Genomic DNA, 22958 nt, shown 5'->3' with positions numbered 1-22958 from the left:
ATTTAAAATTTTCCCATTTGAGGTAAAACTCAGCTACTTCTAGAGTTAAAATCAATGTGTTTTGAGTAAGTAGCCAATTCAATATTCCTCCCTGTTTCCAATTCCATTCCGGAGAGATATAAGTACCAGGAAGGCTTATGTGTTATCCAGAGAGGTGAATTTAATAGCTTAAATTGTTGTTCTATTATTCACAAGGTACTTCTAGGTCACCTTTGCTATAAAAATGGAGAATTTTTGAAAATAAAGTTAGAGCACATTCCATAAAAGTTTTACAACTCACTTAAAATCATAGAAAGGCCATATATTTCAAGATGAAGATTTAAACTCTGGTTATTTAACAGGGTTTGGGAGGCAGAAATTGCTGTGTCAACTAATATTGTGCTCTGTATTTCACTACTACCTTTATGTATTTTTAAATACTTCAAGAACAAAGTTTACTTAGATTGTCATGCTTTCCAGCAGCACATTATATCCATAGAATAGACTGGTATCACTGCCATTACTCTCACTTATTACCGTAGATTAGTTATGGACCCACTGCCATAATACGTTGGCTTATCAACATACTGCATACTAAAAAGCATAATAAATGGCCCCATAATGAGCAGTTATGAAGTCTAGTCATTCATTCATCCTTGGCTCTTCTTTTAGTTCAGAGGGAAAAATTGAAGAGGATTGGATTTGTGCCTGAAACATCAACCCCCTGGTTCAGCTTGTGGGGTGAGGAAAGAGAAGGACCATTTCAACACTAATTATTAAGAAATCCTCGGGTCTCCCTCCAGGATTAATGAATAAGGTTAGCAAACATCAAGCTGGATGAACTAATCTCAAGTTCAAAATCTACATGAAGAGGGGATAAGTTTGAATAATTAAGACTTGGCATTTGTGTCTTAAGCTTTAAAAAAAAGAAATGTCAGAAACACACCAAGAGTGTAGAATTCCACAGCACTATCTTATTCACAAGAAACTTTTCAGTAATATAAATCTGTACAAAGTGAAGCCTTATAAGAGACAGCTTGATCCCCACAAGATACTCAATAAATAGCAAAACCCAAAAAAACCAAACCTAGTGCTGTTGAGTCGATTCCGACTCATTGCCCCATAGAGTTTCCAAGGAGTGCCTGGCAGATTGAACTGCCGACCCTTTGGTTAGCAGCTGTAGCTCTTAACCACTACGCCACCAGGGTTTCCCAATAAATACCAAACACATTAAAAGGCAGTCTTAATAGAAGCGACTGATCAGAATCTTTTCTCAACTGACACCAAAAAAAAAAAAAAGGCTGGGATATTCTGGTTTTTAAAAATCTGCTTTTTTATTTTTTTTTAATGACGCAACCAAGATGAATTAAGTGATGCTCAAAAGATTCTTTGCAGGGTAGCAATACAGGTAATTATATTTTGCTATCCACCCTGTTGCTGTAGCAAGTTTTCATCCTCCTGCAAACCACCTTGGCTAAGCATTCAAAGATACTTTATCGCCATGGAGCCTAAGCAGGATTCTTTTGGGAATATAAGCATAATTTTCAAAAGTAACTTGCAATCCAAGAGTTACCTGGAAACCAAATTTCCCTCTGAAGCTGAATGGTTCAGCTGTTTTGCTGTATCGGGGTGAGGGATGTGGTAGAATTTGTCACAATCTCTATTCAGGGGGCTGCCTTTATGTTTGTGGTAATAGAGAATAAATGTATGCATCAATAGAAAATTAAACAAAGCACATGTTTTCTATTTCATAGCTTAGTTTTATCCTGTGAAGCAGCAATTTGCTAACCACAGTCCTGAAGAAACCTGGCTGTGCTGCAAAAGGAACATTTATTATCAGAAACATGTTTCTTTTCTGACATTAAAAGAAAAAGTTTGGAATAACTGTACTTTTAACAAGAGACGGAGTACTGTTGGAAAACTGTTAAGGAAGCTGTGGCTTTAGCTTGGATTCTGAGAAGCCAATAACAAAAATGCACTATCTCCCAGCTTAACGTTGCAGCAAGGCCCACTCTACAGAACCCACTGTTGCTTGACTAATTCTGGGGAGTATTGCTAGATGCGATTCTTCTAGAAGAAGCAATCATCCACTGATAGGCTCCCCTACTTAACTTTCCTAGTTGATTCCACCAGGCCATCGTAGGCTAGCTGCTACTCCTACCCCCCATGGCAGCGTGAGCATGGCTCCTAATGACCACAAAGTCTTCAGAGACCACTTGCCAATTTGCAGCTGGGTTCTTGGAGCTGCAGTGCAGGCTTGTCAAGGAGATGCATAGTAAATGCTGCAGCCAAGTGCACAGCACATTTTCCTAAGTGGAAAGACTGTGTTAGAGACAGAACATTACTTAACAGTAGGTGGGCAGTTCATTCCTAGACAGCTCACTTCTTCCCCATCAGGGACGCTGCTTCTGCAGCGGCTGTGGGAGGCCAAGGCAGCACTTGTAACTATTAGGAGCAGACAGTGGCTACAGAAGACAGTCCTTTGGGAAGCCCCTGTCTGTGATTTTCCTACGTAAACAACATAAAACAAAACCCCTGGGCCTGTCTTTCACACAAACAAGCTGTGTAAGGCTTTCCTTTGTATGCATGTGCTATTTTGCTGTTCACCATTTAGGTTTTATTGCTGCTTAAAGGTGTTTTCTGTCCAGGTATGTAAAGGTGCCTAGAGGACTGATATGTAAGCATCCTTCTCCTTCTCAGGGAAAAAGAACAAATATTTTTTGAGTGCCTATCACCCTCGAGGAGCTCTGCATCTGTTATCTCTCCCTCACCAAGCACATCTATTCCTAGTGAGGTGCCCAAAATTACACTGCTGGCTACTGAAGCCGAGATGATCCTTCTATCTGCATTCTCCCAAGATGAGAGAGAATGTCACAACTGGGGTGCTATCTTCTCACCTTGCTAAGAATCCCCTCTCCTGTAGGCCTTTCCATATATGGGACCACCTAACTGCCCCTTGTCAGGCATCTGTGGGGACCAGACAAGAGTACAAACGGAGGCCCACATGCCATATGTCCAGATATTTAAAAGTTATAACAGCTCTAAACACAGGTACCTCATGCCTGCATCAGAAATGTGCACCAGCACATAAACCAGAGACTCTATCAGCCTGAGACCGGAAGAACTAGATGGTACCTGAATACCTCCAATTGCTACCCTGACAGAGAACACAACAGAGAATCCCTGATGGACTGGGAGAACTGTGAGATATAGATCTGAAATCCTCGTAAAAAGACCAGGATTAATGCTCTGACTGAGATCGGAAGGACCCAGATGGTTACGGTTCCCAGACCCTTTGATAACCCAAAATTGGAACCATTCCTGAAACCAACTCTACAGACAGGGATTGGCTTGGACTATAAGATAGACAATGATGCTGGTGAGGAGTGAACTTCGTGACTCAAGTAGACATATGAGACTATGTGGGCGACTCCTGTCTGGTGGTGAGATGAGAAGGAAGAGGTGGACAGGAGCTGGTTGAATGGACATGGAGAATACAGCGTGGAGAGGAGGAGTGTGCTGTCTCATTAAGGGGAAAGCAAGTGGGAGTGCATGGTGGGGTGTGTATGGCGTTTTGTATGAGCGACTGACTTCATTTGTAACTTTCACCTAAAGCACAATAAACAAATTAAAAAAGAAAAGAAATGTGCACCAAAACATATGTATGAAAATTCATTAAAATAGCTTAAATTGGAAATAATCTAAATGTTCAACAATCGGCGATTGATTAAATGATAATATCCATTCATAAAAAACCAAAAAACCAAACCCGGTGCTGACGAGTCCGATTCCGACTCATAGCGACCCTATAGTGACCCTATAGGGCAGAATGGAACTGCCCCATGGAGTTTCCAAGGAGCGCCTAGAAGATTCGAACTGCTGACGCTTGGTTAGCGGCTGTAGCGCTTAACCACTACACCACCAGGGTTTCCAATATATCCATTCATATAATAGAATAATCATGCCACTATTAAAAATTGTTAATAATATAGAAAATATGATTTATTGTTAAGCAACTAAAGAAGATTTTAAGAGACCCTTCGTAATCACTATTTTGAGAAAATGAAAATATCCAACAAGATATTAGCAGTTACTACTATAGTACTAGCAGTTACTGTATAAACCAAAAAACCAAACCCACTGCTATTCGAGTTGATTCCGACTCGTAGCGACCCTATAGGACAGAGTAGAACTGGCCCATAGAGTTTCCAAGGAGCGCCTAGGCGCGTTTGAACTGCCGACCTCTTGGTTAGCAGCCGTAGCGCTTAACCACTATGCAACCAGGGTTTCCAATTACTTATTTCATTTTCTTCCTCATTATAAAAGTAAAATACTGTAACATTTTTTGGAAAACACTAAAAACACAGGAAAAAATAAATATAATTCATATTCACTAGTTACTGTACAGTTGCTATATGAATTATATTTATTTTCGCCTGTGTTTTTAGTGTTTTCCAAAAATGTTACAGTATTTTACTTTTATAATGAGGAAGAGAATGAAATAAATTTATAACTTAAAAATTATTGCTTTAATCTAACAATTCAATATCCAGGAATATCTTTCAAAGAAAAATCAAAGATGCGGTTGAAGATCACACGGGACTCCATCACAATGTTATTTAAAATAATTTAAAATTTTAAATAACTAAAATTTCAAGAACAGGGTAATAGTTATGTACATTATAGAAAAAAAATGCAGTGATATAAGGACTCCAAATCATATTTTCAAAAACTAAGGAAAGCAATTGCCCAAAACAAAAAGTTATAGAAACCAAAAACCAAACCTCTTGCTGTCGGGTTGATTCCGACTCAAAGCCACCCTATAGGGCAGAGTAGAACTGCCTCACAGAGTTTCCAAGGAGCTCCTAGTAGATTCGAACTGCCAACCTTTTGGTTAACAGCAGTAGCACTTAACCACTCAGCCACCAAGGTTTCCAAATGTTATACAAACCAAAACCAAACCCAGTGCCATCAAGTCAATTCTGATTCATAGAGACCCTATAGGACAGAGTAGAACTGCCCCATAGAATTTCCAAGGAGCTCCTGGTGGATTCAAACCACTGACGCTTTGGTTAGCAGCCGTAGCACTTAACCACTAGGCCACCAGAGTTTCCCCAAATGTTATGGAGAAAGCAAAAAGTAAATTTAAATTATCTTACCAAACTAAGTTGCTTCAGTGTTCAACTTAGGTTGAACTGGGTGTGGGTTGAGTGTGAGCTGAGCCAGAAAGATACTAAGATTTTCCTAGGAACTGGTGGGAAAAATCACTCTAAATTACAGAAACACCAAGAGCAGACACATGGAAGTGGAAAGAGCTTGGTGAGTGGTGTGGTTGTATAAAGGTTTATGGTTCTGGAGTCTAAAATAATGTCATTGCTTTCCAGCCAAACATTCTACGTCCAGTAGAACCAAACTGGTATGTCGATGCATTTGTTTTGGTCACCCTTCCAAGATTACCCTTGCTTTTACTTACTATCGTCTAAAGATCTCAGGGTCATCTCATCTCTCTCTGGAAGCCCTGGGTTCCCCATTCCAGCACACGCACACACACATGCGCACATACACACACGTGCACACACATCATGGCATCGTCCCACCTACCTAGATGTATCCTCAGGCACTGATGCTTCCCTCATTCTTTTCCCAGTTAAAACATCCAACTTTTAATTTTTCTGAAGAAATCGTGGAGGGTAGTGGATTAGCTGTTACAATGTTATCCATCCCCAAATACCCACATCGAACACTTAAACTTAGAATAAATCAATAAAAGAGCTAGAATTCAACCATCCAAATTCAATGAGCAGGATTTGAAAAGTAAGACTAAGCAAAAAAAAAAAAAAAAAAAAATAGGATACACACAATTCTATCTTCTAAAAGAAACACAGATATTATTTCAAACTCAGGTTCTAGCCACAGTAATTATGAGACAAGTAGGTAGGGTATCTAATTATCAAGAGGAAGCCATGCCAAGAAAATAGGGAACTTGATTGAAAATTTCCCAGATTCTCCAGGGAAAGGGGAGCAACCTTGCCCTAACCTGAATGGTGTTAGCTGCAGGCAATAACGGAGGATGCAGGGAAAGAAGCCAAGCTTCAAGGCTGCCTGCACCTTTGCTGAGGAATCGGCTAGTGTTAACTGATGTTTTGCCAAAAGATGCATTCAGGGAGTCTTTTGTTTTTGCCTGCCAACCACTCCATATTGCTTACTCTTGATGACAGCAAGCTGATTTTCCCTGGAGGAAACCATCCTCCACGACCATCAGTTCCTGGAGTTTAGGTTTGATTGACCATAGCCCCAGCCCCAAAAGTGAGCATGTGATCCAAGCTTAAACCAGTCAGGGCCACTTCAATTCCCTGGCCACCATGTTTGATTCAGGAATTCAGGCAAGTCTAAACAGAGGTAAACCCTGTGCATTTGCAAAAACTGGTGAGAAGAGAAACTTTATGCTCATTTAGGAACTCTGAGAATGTAAACCCTGAAGCCCTGCCGACCATGAGGAAAGCAGAACGAAGACCTGCAAAGGGACAGCCCCCTCTTTTACCTGAAGCTAAATCACTTCTTGATCTCTTCAGTTGTATGGACAGATATGTTAAACCAAAAACCAAAACCCGTCAAGTCGATTCCAACTCATAGCAAACCTATCCAACAGAGTAGAACTGCCCCATATGGTTTCCAAGGAGCAGCTGGTAGATTCAAACTGCCAGTCTTTAGTCTAGTAGCCCAGCGCTTAATCACTGTGCCACCAGGGCTCCTATAAAGGAAAGGAGACCTTGTGGCTCAGTAGTTAAGAGCTTGACTGCTAACCAAAATGTTGGCAGTTCAAATCCACCAACTCAAACCCACCAACTGCTCCACTGAAGAAGGATGTGGCAGTCTGTGTCCATAATGACTACAGCCTTGGAAACCCTATGGGGTAGTTCTACTCTGTCTTATAGGGTTGCTAAGAGTCAGAATCGATTTGACGGCAATGGGTTTTAAGTAAAGAGGACTGCAGGGGCATGGATGGTTCAGTGGTAGAATTCTCACCTTCCGTGCAAGAGACCTGGGTTTGATTCCTGGCCAATGCACCTCATGAGCAAGCCACCACCAGTTTGTCAGTCAGTGAAAGCTTTTGGTTGCTAGACTAAGATAGACTAGGAAGAAAGGCCTGGAGATCTACTTCTGAAAAATCAGCCAACGAGACCCTGTGGATTACCACAGTCCAATCCCCAACCAATCATGGGGATTGTGCACAGGGTAAGGAAGACTGCAGTAAATATCTCCTTTTATTTCTTAATCTAGTTTGAATTTTTTTTTTTTTTTTTCCATTTGCAGCCAACACTTTTGACCAGTACAATGAACAATGTTGTTCCTCTTAAATTTCACATGTTGACCTTGGCCTTCCTAAACGTTTGAGAAAAATTCAAGGTATTTCAACAATATTTTTCTAAGACTATATCAATAGGTATTTAAAACATATTGTATTAGACCTCCTGGTCCTTGCACAACTCTATGCTAGGAATGAGGGAAAATAAAGTATGTAAATAGGAACACCACCTATGTGGCTGATAACGTGCTAGGCGATTTATATCTTAACTCCTTTGAATATTCACAATGACTTCCCAAGAAAAGTATTGTCATCCACACTTAGAATAACTGTATTGGGAATTCAGACTAAGAAGTTTTAAAATCAGAACTCAAACCCAGATCTGAGTAATTACACAAAGTCTATACACTTTTCACATACAGTATATGAAATTCCTTAAAACCAGAAGTTTTTTCACTTGCTGAATAAATTCAGCTCTGCCCAGTAACATATGCCAGAACGTAGGGGAACATACTTTCCACTTCTCCTTAATGCTCTCCCTCCCACACTCAACATTAATTTGACCAATATTTACTGAATACCTCCCCAGTCTGTGGCCTTTAAAACAAACTGGGCAACGCCCATTCTTCATTACTGCTTAATTTCATTCAGCCTGCAGGGAAAATTAAAAGACAGGATCCTACTTATGCCCCAAACTGTGAAAATGCAACATGTCTTTAGTGGATAGTTTACCAATAACCACAAGATGGGGATGTTATACAATGAAAGTAGAATTTTCTTGGGGTGGGGGGTGGGAGGAAGGGAATGCTATATTCAACATCCAAGACAAGGTATTTTAATCTCTCCTTGCTAAAAAAAAAAATGCAGAAAGAAAATATGTTAACAATGTATACATTTCTAAGGTTTTCATAAAACCACATACTGCTTAAACAAATTTAGGGAATACTCTTTTTTGAAAAAAAAAAAAGAGAGAGCATTTTTAAACTCCAGTAATGCTCTTTTGGCAAAATAATACATAGTTATTATATTTATTTTTCCCTCAGAGATTTTGCCCACATCAAGGTTGCTTGATTGTGTTTCTCTCTGGCCCTTTCATCTTCCCTCTTCCATCTCTTTCAGTGAAAGGCCATAATATAAAACTGAAATGCATTGATTTTGTTGTTGTTGTTGTTACAGATTTCTATGTCCTCTGTGTTCAATTTCAAAAACAAATGAATAGCATTTGATATTTTCTATCAACAGACTCTTGTTTCCTGCTCTCTTCCACCTCAATCTAAATTAAATCCTTTTTGGGGGGGAGGGAAGCCAGACAAACTGGAACAGTAGAGAACAGAGGACTCCCTGAGACTATCGCCCTGAGACACTCCTTAAGCATAGGACAAAGCCTATCCCCTGAGATCACCTTTTAGCGAAAATAGCAGAGAGTGGCACACAAGACAAAGGCTGTTACTAGTAAGATCAGTGCTCTATTTAAAAACCATCAATGACACCAAAAAGTCAACAATTACTCAAAAGTAAAGAAGAAAAGATAAGGGGGCAGGGAAACTAGAATACTGGAAAGGGAAAAAACTGAACACAATTAAAGAGAATGTTGACACATTATGATAAATGTAACTAATGTCACTGATCAATTCGTGTGGAAATTGTCAAATGAGAACTTAATTTGCTGTGTAAACTGTCACCAAAAACTCAATAAAATATTATTTTAATAATTAATTAATTAAATCTTTCTGGTCTCACTTTTTCCTTTAAGGAGCCCGAGTGGGGCAAGAAGTTTGCGTTTGGCTGCTAACCAAAAAGTCAGCGGTTTGAACCCACTCAGGAGCTCCGCAGACAAAGACCTGGTGAACTACTTTCGTAAAAACCCATTGTCATTGAGTTGATTTCGACTCAGAGCAATTACAGCCAAGAAAACCCTATGCAACAGTCCTACTGCGTAACACCTGGGGTTGCCATGAGTCAGGGGCTGACTGGGAAGGCAGCTAACAACATTTTCCCCTTAAGGTTTATTTAGTTTGAAAAACTAGATGATTCTTGATTAATAATAGTAGTATAAGGCCACCGCTGGCTCAAAATCGAACAGAAAAGAAGGTGAACCCCAGGCATGCCTGTGCCTTCTCAGAGACCACACAGCTTAACAGGGTAAGGTGGCCACAGAGGAAGTGCCAGTCCACCCATGAGATGTGCAAAGCGGGGAGTTTGCAGTTAGATGGCTAACTTTAGTGCAATTACCTGTCAGGAGAAGCAGCAGAAAGGAGACATACTTCCTTCTTCTCCGGCCCGGTGCAGGCTGTTAAACTAACTCAAAACTGGGAGCATCCTTTTGAGACACGGAAAACCTAAAAATAGACCTGCATAAAGTGCTTTGACCTTGGCTTGAAAGTCAGCCTAGTGCTCTGACAAGAAAGGCCTCTCCCATGCAGATTATGTTCTTAAAAGCCGTATTTCATCTGCATGCAGACTCCCAGTAAAACCACACTCAGAAAATGTGCGTCTTGGCTATACTTCAACTTAAAATCATTATGTTTGGCTCTGGCTATTCTGGATATGAGATGTCTGTGTAATGGTGTCTTTCTGAAATTCCTTGTACAAAATTTTAGAGGTTATAAAGTAGATTAATGGCAACATTTTAGCAAATCTGCTGTTACCGTATGTGTCCAATCCTTAACGATTTTTGGAAAGAATTCAAGGGCAAGATAGGGGAAATGTTGTATTCAAGTAATGCAGAATGTACATACCTTAGAATTAACTACAATGAACTAATAACTTTTCTTGAAATCTCTTCAGAAAACTGAGAGAATATATTTTCTAAAGTTTTAGTAATTAAATCCAAAATTAAAAGGTACGGTCCTATAATTTCTTACATATGTTAGAGTTATAATATTTTAAAATTTCAATGTCACAGAACTTCAGGGGACCTTCTATGTATTCCACAAACATTTCAAGGATAATTCTTAAAAATCCATTCAAGAGGGGAAAAAAGCTTTTATATATTTAGGTAACTTTCTAAGGAACAGCTGCCGCCAATTAAACAACAAATACATTTTAAAGACTCTTGGGGGTTCAATGTTCCTTCAGTAGGCTGGAAAATCTGGAAAAATGGACTTCATTAGCTACTGCAAAATTATTGAAAGGATATTTGAAATGGTATTTAATACCTGCAAAGACAGGAACAATCAGTGGTTTAAAGTTTTACTATAAAGATTGGTAAATAGCACTGATTACAGGTCTTATTCAAACAGAAAATAATGAATATGTGATGAAAGGAGAGTAACGATCCAGATTGCTCCTAATCTTGGATTTGTGCGTATTGATTGGCCTGGAAATAATGGTGCTAATCGTAAGGTAAGAAAGCCAAATGCTTTAGAAAGTCATTAACTTCGGGCAACAGACCCATTTCATTGTACTAGTACAGTATTTCATTAGATAAAACCTTCAACCAACTATGTATTTGGGAAAAATTCTACTGTTAGCCCAAGTCAAATAACACTCTTCTCCATTCTGCTCTGTAACTTGTAAAAGCTATTTAACCCATTGCCGTTGAGTTGATTCCAGCTCCTGGCAACCCTGTAGGAAAGAGCAGAACTGCCCCATAGGGTATCCAAGGAGTGCCTAGTAGATATGAACTGCCGACCTTTTGGTTAGCAGCCGGTAGCTCTTAACAACTACACCACCATGGTTTCCAAAAGCTATTTAGGTACTCGTTAAATATTCGTTGAGCACCTACTGTATGCCTGGCACACAACAGAATCAAAAAGCGAAAAGTAATTCAGAGTTCCAAAAGATAATTAGTATCTTACATTGGCTTATTTTTAATAAGTTGAATAAATAATGACTTTCTCAAAACAGTAAATTTACATTTTAGACTGGCATTCCTGAAATACTCTGGCAAAGATTCATGAGCTAACATATTTATATGTAAGAAATCACATTAAAGAGACACAAAGTCTTTTTAAAAATCATAACTTCTCAACTCTGCAAAGAGCCTCAAAGGATTTTGAATTTGAAATATGTTTACTTGCCATTAATTTTCCTTGAGGACCCATGTATCCCAATTTATATTCTCCTTAACTCATTTTGGAGGCCTTAAATACAATCTTAGATCCTGCGCTTGCCAATCGGTCGCTCTTCTTTTAATTTAAATGGCAACACATAAGCATTTGATTAATGAAAATAAAGAAGTGTATGAAGAAGCCATATGGAAACCCTGGTGGCTTAGTGGTTAAGAGCTACCGGCTGCTAACCAAAAGATCGGCAGTTCAAATCTACTAGGTGCTTCTTGGAAACCCTATGGGGCAGTTCTACTCTTTCGTATAGGGTCACTATGAGTCGGAATCGATTCCACGGCAACGGGTATGGTTTTTGTTTTTAATGAAGAAGTCAGGCTCCACTTAGCAACTGTGTTGACCAAGGAACTAGTCAGTGTTGAAGCTTGCCAGGTGGGGGCGGCAGAGAGCACTTTGCAAAGACTTGGATTGCCTGGCTGCTGAGTACTTGGAGACCAAGTGGTTGCCAGGGAGCCCTCGGGGCACGGAGAACTGGGCAAGATCAGTCTGCTGTGAGGAAGTTAACTGAGTCGAGAGGCTGATAACAGGAAGCAAGGAGCCAGGAAAAACAAGGAAAGAGAACAAAAAGGGGCTGAGTACAAAGCGGAAAGAGCTTTGGGCTTTGAAATCACAAAAACCTGATTTCTGACACTTACCAACTGTGCCACCTCAGGCAAAGCACTTAATCTCTCAGGCTTTTTTTTTTTTTCCCCCATTTGTGAAATGAATATAATGACGTTACCATCTTGCAGAATTATTACAAGGTTATAAGATGAAAGTGCTCGGCACAGTGTCTACCAGCACACAGAAAGGGCTTAACAAACGTTAGGAGCTCTTATTATTATTTACTGCTGCTTCTGCCAGGAGCCCTGGTGGCTTAGTGGTTAAGCGCTCGGCGGCAGTCTGCTTCCGGAAAGATTACAGCCTTGGAAACCCTATGGGGCAGCTCTACTCTGTCCCATAGGTTCACTATGAGTCAGGATTGAGTCCACCTTAGCAGGTTTGGTTTTGTTTTTTGCTGCTGCTGCCAGAGAGACTGCGGGAGGCAGAGCAGAGTTCAGCATCAGAGAAGGAAACAAACAGGTACCTTTAAGTCAAAGTCTGGAGGTGAAAGAAGCAAGGCAAAAAGAACCACAATGATGAGGAATCTCCTATGAGTTGACTGGATGTTTTTTTTGGACACTAAAATCTTATACATTTAAATCTGTCATCTACGAACACCACCTAGCCCCACCCTGTCTTAAATATACCTTGCTCGCAATCCAGTCACTTGTAGGAACTGTTCTGGAAAGCAAGCCTGGTATCATTTCAGGTCAAGACCAAGTTATCTTACGAGTTTGTATATTGCAGCAGAGCAGAAAGGAGAAGCACGTTCCGTAAGACAGCTTCCTCAAGTACACACAGAAGGACAGCCACTGGAGATTGTTAGCTTGTTTGCCAAAAAAAACCTGATACTTGGAAGTTGCTTTTGTTTTTTATTCATATAAATGGCCACTTTATTTGCAAACCATGAGACACATACTTCTCTCTAGTCCTTGCAGAAAACTGTGAAGTTTCTATATTTCTAAATGCAGTTGCCACAGTCGGTGAGACGTTAAGTGTTCTACTTCCGAATGGAAACTACGGACATTTCAAACTGGTCTGTGCTCTTGAAGAATTCAAGAAGTCCTTCTTTGTTTGTTTGTTTTCTTTTTGCCTTAAATGTATGTGGCTACACTTAAGGAGCCCAGGTGGTGCAGTGGTTAAACTCTGGGCTGCTGAGGTTGGTGGTTTCAATCCACCCAGCAGCTCTGTAGGAGAAAAATCTTTGACGGATTATAGCTGTCAAAGAGAAAACTTGATAGCAGATATCTTGCTTTGATTTTGAGGTTTTCTTACCCACATGTGATCATTAAGGTTGTGTGTCAGCTTGGTTGGGCCATGATTCTCAGGGGGTTGGCAGTTATGATGTAGTTTGACAATTGTATAATGAAGTGATCACCTCCATGAAGTGATCTGATAGGTGATCACTTCCATGATAGGATCTGCTGTGAGTAGCCAATCAGTTGAAAGGGAGTTTCCTTGTTGATGTGGCCTGCACCCAATATAGGTGGCATTTCTGGCAAGGCTCATGGGCTTTTGCTCACTCTGGATCCTACAGCTGGCTCCTGTTCATCGGACCTCCGATTCTTGGATATTGAACTAGCAGCTTACTGTCTTGCCCGTCTCCATAGCCTGGGAGCCAAAAACCTCCAGTGTGACTCGTGGACCTGAGACTTTCCAGCCTCTACAACCACGTGAGCCATTTCCTTGATATAAATCTTTCTCTCAATATATGTATTTATATGCACTACTGGTTTTCCTTCTCTAAAGAATTCAGCCTAAGACACCACAAAACCAAATATTCACTTCAAAGAAATCCCTGAAAAAAATTAATGCACCAGCGGCTTTTCTTTCCCTCAAAGTTGCAAATCTTTTCTTTCTTTTTGAAGCCAGACTTACTAATCTGGAATTTCAAAAGATAAGGCTGAATGGAGGAGCAGAGACCATCTTATGACCTTATATCTGTTGATCTCAGTAAAAGGGGGAGGGCAAGGTTCAATCAATCACGTAAGATTAGCCAATGGTTGATCTATATTTCTCTCTCCTCTTTTCCTTATAGACCTCATTGTACTTAGCTTCTTTGAGCCATTTGCTTGTTCTAGAATCAAAATGGCCTCCCTATATGCATATAGAATAACTGCTCAGAATATAAACCTGATGTTCAAATTTTGTTGAGTTTTGATTATTTTTAACATAGCCAAGAAAACCCTATGGGGCATTTCTACTCTGTCATATGGGGTTGCTGTGAGTCAGAATAGACTCAGTGGCACCTAAAACAACAGGTTGCACTTATCCCCACTTAGTGTACTTTAAGACTGAAGAACTCAGACGTTGGAAATGTACTTTGGGGGTGCTCTCCTGATTGCCTTGGCTAGGCAATGGAGCTGAGGCCATTACCTGTGTGAAGGATGGTATTTCCCACCTTCAGTCATCCTGAGGTAGTGGATGCGCATGCTCAGGATAGTTAGGGGTCAGGGGGAGGAGGAGACAACCTACAAAATGAGAGAAGATATTTGAAAATCATATATCTCAGAAGGGTCCAATATCCAGAATATACTGAAAACATCTACAACTCAACAACAAAAAGACAAACAACGTAATTAAAAAAACAAGAAAAAGGACTTGAATAGACGTTTCTCCCTGGAAGATACATAAATGACCGATAAGCATATGAAAAGATGCTCAGCATTATCAGCCACTGTTGTTATTGTTATTAGCTGTCGTTGAGTCGCGCCCCCGACTCATGGTGACCCATGTTAAAGAGTAAAACTGCTCCATAGGATTTTCTTAGCTGTAATCTTTGAAAGCAACAAGCAACCTTTGGGGTTAGCTGCCAGTCATGCAAATTAGTCATTAAAAAAATTAGGGAACTGTAAATCAATCAAAGCCACAATGACATGCCACTTTCACACCCATGAGGATGACTATAACAGTTTGGTTTTATTTTAATTGAAAAATAACAAGTGTTGGTGAGAATGTGAAGAAGTTAGAACCCTCACAGATCGCTGGTGAAAATGCAAAATAGTGCAGCCACTGTGAAAAACAACTTGACTGTTTCTCAAAAAGTTAAACATTGAATTACCAAATGACCTAGCAGTTTCACTCGTAGGCATATACCCAAAATAATTAAAAACAGGTAATCAAACAAATGGAGCCCTGGTGGCAGAGTGGTTAAGAGCAATTGCTGCTAACCAAAAGGTGGGCAGTTCGAATCCATCAGCCAGTCCTTGGAAACCCTATGGGGCAGTTCTACTCTGTCCTATGGGTCACTAAGAGTTGGAATTGACTATACGGCAATGGGTTTGGTTTTGGTTTTTAATCAAACAAATACATCTACACCCATGTTCATAGCCGTACTATTCACAATAGCCAAAACGTAGAAACAGCCTAAATGTCCATCAACAGGTGAATGGACAATTTGTGGTGAATCCATACAATGGGATATTACTGAGCCATAAAAAGGAATGATGTACTCACTCATGCTAAAAAAAATGAATGAACCTTGGAAACATTATGCTAAGTGAAAGACGCCAGAAATTTAAAGTCACATATTGTATGATTCTATTTATATGAAATATCCAGAATAGGTAAATCCATAGAGACAGAGCACAGATTTGTGATTGCTAGAGGTTGGGGTGGGGGAAAATGGGGAACAGCTGCTTAATGGGCACAGGGTTTCCTTTTAGGGTAATGAAAATGTTGTGGAACTAGATAAAAGTGGCGGTTGCACAACATTGTGAATGTGCTGACTGCCACTGAATCGCTTACTTTAAAATGGTCAGTTTTATGTATGTGAATTTTTCAATTAAAAAAAAAAGTAGTGGGGGAGAAAAATGTCTGTGCTCCAGGAAACTGAAGGGTAGAGCATGGGGCTGAGGCTTGCAAAGGCCTAGAAGTTCTGAGGATAGAGTTTGAGATGGCCCTGGACATATGGACGCCCACATGGGATAGGCTGGGATACTGGTGGCGCAGTGGTTAAAGTGCTTGGCTGCTAACCAAAATGTCGGTGGTTAGACACAGCCTACACGACCCTGAGACCAGAAGAACTAGATGATGCCCGGCTACCACTACCAACTGCTGTAACTGGGATTACAACAGAGGGTCCTGGACAGAATGGGAGAAAATCGTAGAAAAAAAATCAAATTCACAAAAAAAGTCTAGACGTACTGGTCTGACAGAGATTGGAGTAACCCCTGAAACTATGGCCCTAAGACACTCTTCTGACCTGGAACTGAAGCCATTCCTGGAGACCACCTCCCAGCCAAATAATAGACAGGCATATGAGATAAATAATAAGACAAGTGGATAAGATAAATAATACCACCCAAGAGAAATGTACTTCTTAGAACAATATGAAATCAAAAGGGCAATATCTGCCCAAAAACAAAGATTAGAAGTCTGGAAAGGGTAGAAAATCAGGATGAAAGGAAACCCAGGGCAGAAATGGGGAAAGTGCTGACAAATTGTGGGGAATGAAACCGAGGTCATGAAACACTTTATGTACAGACTATTTGTCTCAGTCGTCTAGTGCTGCTATAACAGGAATACCACAAGTAAAAATGCTTTTAACAAAGAGAAGTTTATTTTTGCACAGTAAAGTAGGTTAAAAGTCCAAATTCAGGGTGTCATCTCCATGAAAGGCCTTCTCTGTCAGCCTTTTCATCAGTCTTCCCCCAGACTAGGAGGTTCTTCACACAGGGACCCCGGGTCCAAAGGATGAGCTCTGCTTTTTTGTTGGTACGAGGTCCCCTGTCTCTCTGCTTACTTCTTTCTTTTATATCTCCAGAGATTGCCTCAAGACACAATCCAGTTTTATAGGTTGACTCCTGCCTCACTAACACAACTGCCGCCCATCCTCCCCCATTAACATCATAGAGGCAGGATTTGCAATGTATAGGAAAATCACACAATACTGGAAATCACAGCCTAGCCCAATTGATACACACATTTTTGGGAAGACATAATTCAATCCATGACATTCCACACTTTGGCCCTCAAAAACACACATCCTTGCAAAACACATGCATCCCATTATATCATAGCAAAAGTCTTAACCCCAAGTCCAAAATCCAAAAATAATTCTTCATTTGTGAAATCTAGAGTACAAGTTATCTGTTTCCAAGGGTACAATGGCAGAACAGGCACAAGCTAGACATTTCCGTTACAAATGGGAGAAACTTTCGAGATTGAGGCAGCTTAGGTTCTTGTGTTGTCTCTTTAGCTTCTCCTTCCTGGTTTCTTGGCCTCTGGGCTCCTCAGGCCTCATGCCCACATCTGCCCTGCTGAGGCAAATGTTCCAAAGCTCGGTAGCCCACCAATAAGTGCCTGGAGGCACCCCACCCCACCAGGAAGCCTCCTGCACACCAACACTCAACTCTCTTGCTCTGTAGGGTGGCTCCAGCGCTGTCTCATGCTGGTCTCCTGGTTCTGCTGCTGTTGTTTCCCTGCTGCTGCCACTTCTCTGCCACTGCAGGTTCTCTGTTGCTGCTGGAGCTCTGTCACAGCTGCTCCTCTGTCCAGTCACAGTTTTGAAACTGCTTCCCCCTTTTAGGTATCTGTCAGAGCAGCACCCCACTCCCAGTACCAAATTCTCTCTTAGTCATCTACTGCTGCTATAACAGAAATACCACAAGTGGACGGCTTTAACAAAGAGAAGTTTATTTCCTCATAGTCTAGTAGGCTACAAGTCCAAATTCAGGGCATCAGCTCCAGAGGAAGTCTTTCTTTCTCTGTTGGCTCTGGAGGAAAGTCCTTGCCATCCATCCTCCCTTGGTCTGAGAGCATCTCAGCACAGGAACCTCAGGTCCAAAGGCCACGCTTTGCTCCCTGCACTGCTTTCTTGGTTGTATGAGGTCCCCCTGTGTCTCCGCTTGCTTCTGTCTTTTTAAATCTCAAGAGATTGCCTCAATACACAATTCAATCCTGTAGGTTGAGTCCTGCCTCACTAATACAACTGCCGCCAGTCCTCCCTCATCAACATCAGAGAGACAAGATTTACAACATATAGGAAAATCACACAATACCAGGAATCATTGCCCAGCCAAACTAATACACACATTTTTGGGGGGACATAATTTAATCTGTGGCACTATTGAATAGGAAACTGATTTTCTCTGTAAACATTCACCTAATGTGCAATGAAAGAAGAAAAAAAAGGTCAGTGTTTCAAAACCACCAGTGGCTTGAAACCACCAGTGGCTCCATGGGAGAAAGATGTGGCGATCTCCTTCCATAAAGATTTACAGCCTTGGAAACCCTAAGGGCCAGTTCTGCTCCACCCTGTAGGGCCACTACGCATCAAAACCAATGCAACAGCTGTGGGTTTGGTTTGGTTTTGGTGAGTCTAAAGAGTACCCATTCCTACCTGCAGTGTCAGGTACTCAGTCTGGGCATCTTTTAGCATTTATTAGAGTTTTTATTAGACACCACATGGTTTTTCCCATTTTTAGTAAATGGCATGGTCATTTAAATGGCATGGTTATTTAAATTCACCTAATTTTTCAAGCTGAAAACTTCCCTTTTCCCTCCCACTCTTACATTGTCAATTCTGCCTCCCAAATAGACTAAACCTCAAACCCATACTCCTGTTTCCCTCTCCTGACTATGCCATCACCCAGCTTCCACTGTTTCCACCTGGATTACAGCAGGAGCCTTCTCTGATTTCTCTCTTGATCCTTTTACCTCATTCTTCACAGAGCAACCCAAGGATTCTTTTTAAAACATAAATAAGGTCAGATCACTTCCCTATTTAGAACTTTAAACCATCTTCCCAGTGTTTTCAAGATAAAAACCCAAATATTTAGCATGGCCTCCAAGGCCAAGCCTGGAATTGTGTGCTTTGAAGAGTTTGGAGAGGGCTCTGGCCTCTGGGAGGACCAACCTGTAGGGCAGCACAAGGTGATTCCACCTATCACTCATGGTGGATAGATTTCAGTGGAGCTTCCAGATTAAGACAAACTAGAAAGAAAGGCCTGTGAATATGCTTCTGAGAATTGGCCAGTGAAAGCCCTATGAATCACAACAGAATATTGTCCAGTGTAGTGCTAGAAGATGAGCTCCCTAGTGGCCACAACACTGGATTCGAGCATACCAATGGTCATGAAGATGGCGCAGGACTGGGCAACATTTTGTTCTGTAGTACGTGGGTCGCCATGAACTGGAGCTGGCTCCACAGCGGCTAACAACGACAAAGGAAGGTGAGCATCCAAAGTGTGGGCTGCTTGTTAGGTGGCAAGAGACCATGGCAGATTTCTTGGGGAACCCAGTAGAAGAATGGGCTTCCTATTCCTATTGCTGGAGGTTGTGAATAGGACAGTAAAGGAAATATGATTGTGTAGACACCCGTTGGTAAGATCTGGGAATATATCAGTGACACATCCAAGCTAGGAAAAGAAATAGCTTCACTGCAGTTCTAAGCAACCTCTTTCTGTTAGTCTCAAAGGCGAGAATCAAAAATTGTATAACGTTCATGCAGTATTGACTTCTTTTTATCAACGACCTGCTGAGGAGTTGGCCTTATGCCAAACATTCTTCATATTTGATTACAACAACATTATTGATAATTATTTTTGTCTCCATTTTAGATATATGGAAACTGAAGCTCAAAGGGATTTTATTGGCTACTAAAAGTCACACGATTAATAAGGTGCAAACCTTTAAAAATCATCAAATTACCTTTCTTCGGGTAAGAAAGGGATTGATCTAATATTTAATTTCTCACACCTGATGTATTGTATAAACTTGGATATTTGTTTATGATCTATCTTCCCAGCACCAGAATGAGAGAGCTCCATGAGGGGAAGGACTGTTTTTTTTCTCTGCTGCTTCCCTCAACCCATCACGTAGTGCTTGGCACATATCAAACCTAAATAAAGATCTGTTCATACATTGAAGAAATGAATTAATAAGTAAATTTTGGCTGCTTTAACTACCTAATGATTTGGATTCAGAATTTTGCCAAGGTAGAAGAAACTGGTGGGAATATCCATGTGTCCATAAATTTGGTATTAGGTTTTCGTGTGTGTGTGTGTGTGTGTGTATGTTTTCTTAGTGTCTCCACTGAAGAACTGCTATTAAAATATAACTTTGGCTTATTCAACCAGAGGTTTCCACTAGCAACAAGAATTAATTAAATTATGAGTCATCAGCAGATGACATACTAAGGCAGATTATCCCCCACAATTATTGTTTTTTCTGTTTCTCTAATTATATGGAGAAAGTAATACAGTAAAGAACATAAGCTAGATTTATTAATTTTTAAAAGCAAGGTATATACTGTTAAGAAAAGATTTCCAAGATGTACTTTTAAGTGAAAAATAAAAAGCAAGATGCAGAAGAGTGTTTATAGTATGCTTTTTCTCCTGGGGGACAATAACAATAATAGTTATTGAGAGCTTACTGTGTGCCAGGCGCTCTATTATACCCACTACATGAATTACCTCATTTAATTCTTTTAATAACACTATGTAGTAATTAGTAATATTATCCCCATCTTAAAATTATTTCTTACTTTTTATTTTGAGACAATTCCAAACTTAGAGAAATGTTGCAACATAAGAAGTATACACACACGTACATATGTATTATACGTACCTATATATATTTTTACACCTATATTTACTTCTTTTATCTCCATATATTGAAAACCATGAAATCATACCAATATCTATAATCCCATTCTTACACCACAGAGTTTATTTTAGTTTTCTCAGTTTATATGAATGTCCCTAGGTGGAACAAACGGCTAAACACTTGACTACTAGCTGAAAGTTTGGAGGTTTGAACTCACCCAGAGGCACCTCAGAAGACAGGCCTGGTGACCTGCTTCCCAAAGGTCACAGCATTGAAAACCCAGTGGCGCACAGTTCTACACTAACGCACAGGGGGTTTCCACATGTTGGAACCGACTTGATGGCAACTAACAATAATATTTCTTTTCAATAATGAAAAGCCTGCCTCTGATTGTCTTCAATATGTTTACTTACTGGATTTACCCTCCTGTATATGACCAATGGAAACCCTGCTGGTGTAGTGGTTAAGAGCTATGGCTGCTAACCAAAAGCAGTTCGAATCCCCCAGGTGCTCCTTGGAGACCCTACAAGGCAGTTCTACTCTGTCCTGTAGGGTCGCTATGAGTCGGGATCGACTCGACGGCAGTGGGTTTGGTTTTGGTTTATATGACCAAACTGTTGTTGCCTCCACTGTCCCCATCCCTAGCAGGGATGTCGTTCTCATGCCACTGGTCTCCACATCAGCTGTCCCCCGCCCTCTACCACTGTGGAGAGATCTCCTCTCCCCACTCAGTCTCCAAAACCCCATGGCAGCACAGGCCCTCCTAACTCTGCCAGGCCATGCTTCCAGGTGAACTTCCTCCTCACCCCACTTGAGATGTGACCCTCCGCTCCATCCCCAGCAGGAAAAACCTCCTTGCTCATTCAGGGATAGCTATAAGCCAGTGGCTCCTGGTGGTCTGGATTTTTGAAACTGGCTCAAAGCAAAAAAGTTAGCATCTTTGGTAGCCCAATTTAAAAGGACCAGCAGTTAGACTGGAAGGAAGCATAGATGTTCAGTTAGCCAGTTATTTGCACCAGAATGAAACAAGAAAGGTGAAATAAAGAGGGTAAAAAAGGAAAGACGAAAAGAAAAAGAAAAAGAAAAAAAAACACTACACTAGGAAGAAAGATATTTCATGAGCTGAATCCTAAGCAGCAGCAAAGTCACCAGTGATGTCACAACAATGCTGCCAGCTAATAATGGGCTGCTTCTTAACTGTCGGGAAATGCAAACAGCTCAACATTAAAATGGTTCTATTTTTTCCATCGTTACAATAGCAACACAGCAACAGAGTGCTGATCTCAGTAAGACAAAGGCTGTGAAAATAAATATGCACTTAAGCCAGGGGGCACTTGGGCTGTGACTTTTCTTTTGAGGTACTGGGTAATATATCCAAAATACTGAAGCCACGGATAGGAACATCTCTTGAGGCACCAATCTGAAACCACCCAGCAATCTCAAATGACTCAGTGACACTCTTGCCTGGTGCAGGCCTGCCAGACAGCCTGGTTTTCTCTTTTCCTCACTTGCCTTGGCTGAGTTGCCTCCAAGGTGTTTCAGAAAACAAAATGCGAGGTTCAAAATAAAGAGCAGACACCTGGGCCGGGCCTGCATTTCCCTGTTACCATGTAACTGTGTTAATCAACAGCTGCTTGACCCCTGGTTCATCTGCCACAGCCAAAGCTGGCCTCAAACCTGCTGTTTCTTTCAAGGGCCACATGAACCAGCAACTGCATCATCCTGAGACCAGAAGAACTAGATGGTGCCCGGCTACAACCGATGACTGCCCTGACAGGGAACACAACAGAGAACCCCTGAGGGAGCAGGAGAGCAGGGGATGCAGGCCCCAAATTCTCATAAGACCAGATTTAATGGTCTGACTGAGACTGGAAGGACCCCAGTGGCCATGGCCCCCAGACCTTCTGTTGCCCCAGGACAGGAACAATTCCTGAAGCCAACTCTTCAGACATGGATTGGAGAGGGATGCTGGTGAGGAGTGAGCTTCTTGGATCAGGTGGACACTTGGGACTATGTTGACATCTCCTGCCTGGAGGGGAGATGAGAGGGTAGAGGGGGTTAGAAGCTGGCGAAAAGGACACGAAAAGAGAGAGTGGAGGGAGAGAGCAGGCTGTCTCATTAGGGGGAGAGTAATTGGGAGTGTGTAGCAAGGTGTATATGGGTTTTTGTGTGAGAGAATGACTTGATTTGTAAACTTTCACTTAAAGCACAATAAAAATTATTTTTAAAAACCTGCTCTTTCTCTCAAATTGCAGCATTGCCTGTGATTCCCCAGGGCTGAAATTTTATCTTTAGTACATCTGACTTTCCATTTTGTTATTACTTTGGTTGTTCCTTTGACTTCACATTTGTCTGTCTGTACATCTCCCAGCAACCTTTGAAGTTTTTTCTCCATCACCCTCTTTATTATTATTATTTTTAGTGTTTACCCCCACCCTATACCCCTGGCTTCCTTGCCTAGAACTTTGAAAAAT

General features: G+C 41.0%; 1 long non-coding RNA gene across 1 annotated transcript; it reads left to right on the top strand.

Annotated features, from left to right (window-relative positions):
- Positions 1 to 12966: 12966 nt before the first annotated feature.
- Positions 12967 to 22654, top strand: LOC126077712 (uncharacterized). Its single transcript, XR_007517833.1, has 3 exons — positions 12967 to 13607; positions 19497 to 19597; positions 22179 to 22654. It is a non-coding gene; the product is annotated as an uncharacterized LOC126077712 (long non-coding RNA).
- Positions 22655 to 22958: the final 304 nt, after the last annotated feature.

This window comes from Elephas maximus, chromosome 6 (genome assembly GCF_024166365.1).
Source record: "Elephas maximus indicus isolate mEleMax1 chromosome 6, mEleMax1 primary haplotype, whole genome shotgun sequence".
In the NCBI taxonomy this organism is placed as follows: domain Eukaryota; kingdom Metazoa; phylum Chordata; class Mammalia; order Proboscidea; family Elephantidae; genus Elephas; species Elephas maximus.
This window is presented reverse-complemented; position numbering and strand designations above follow the sequence as displayed.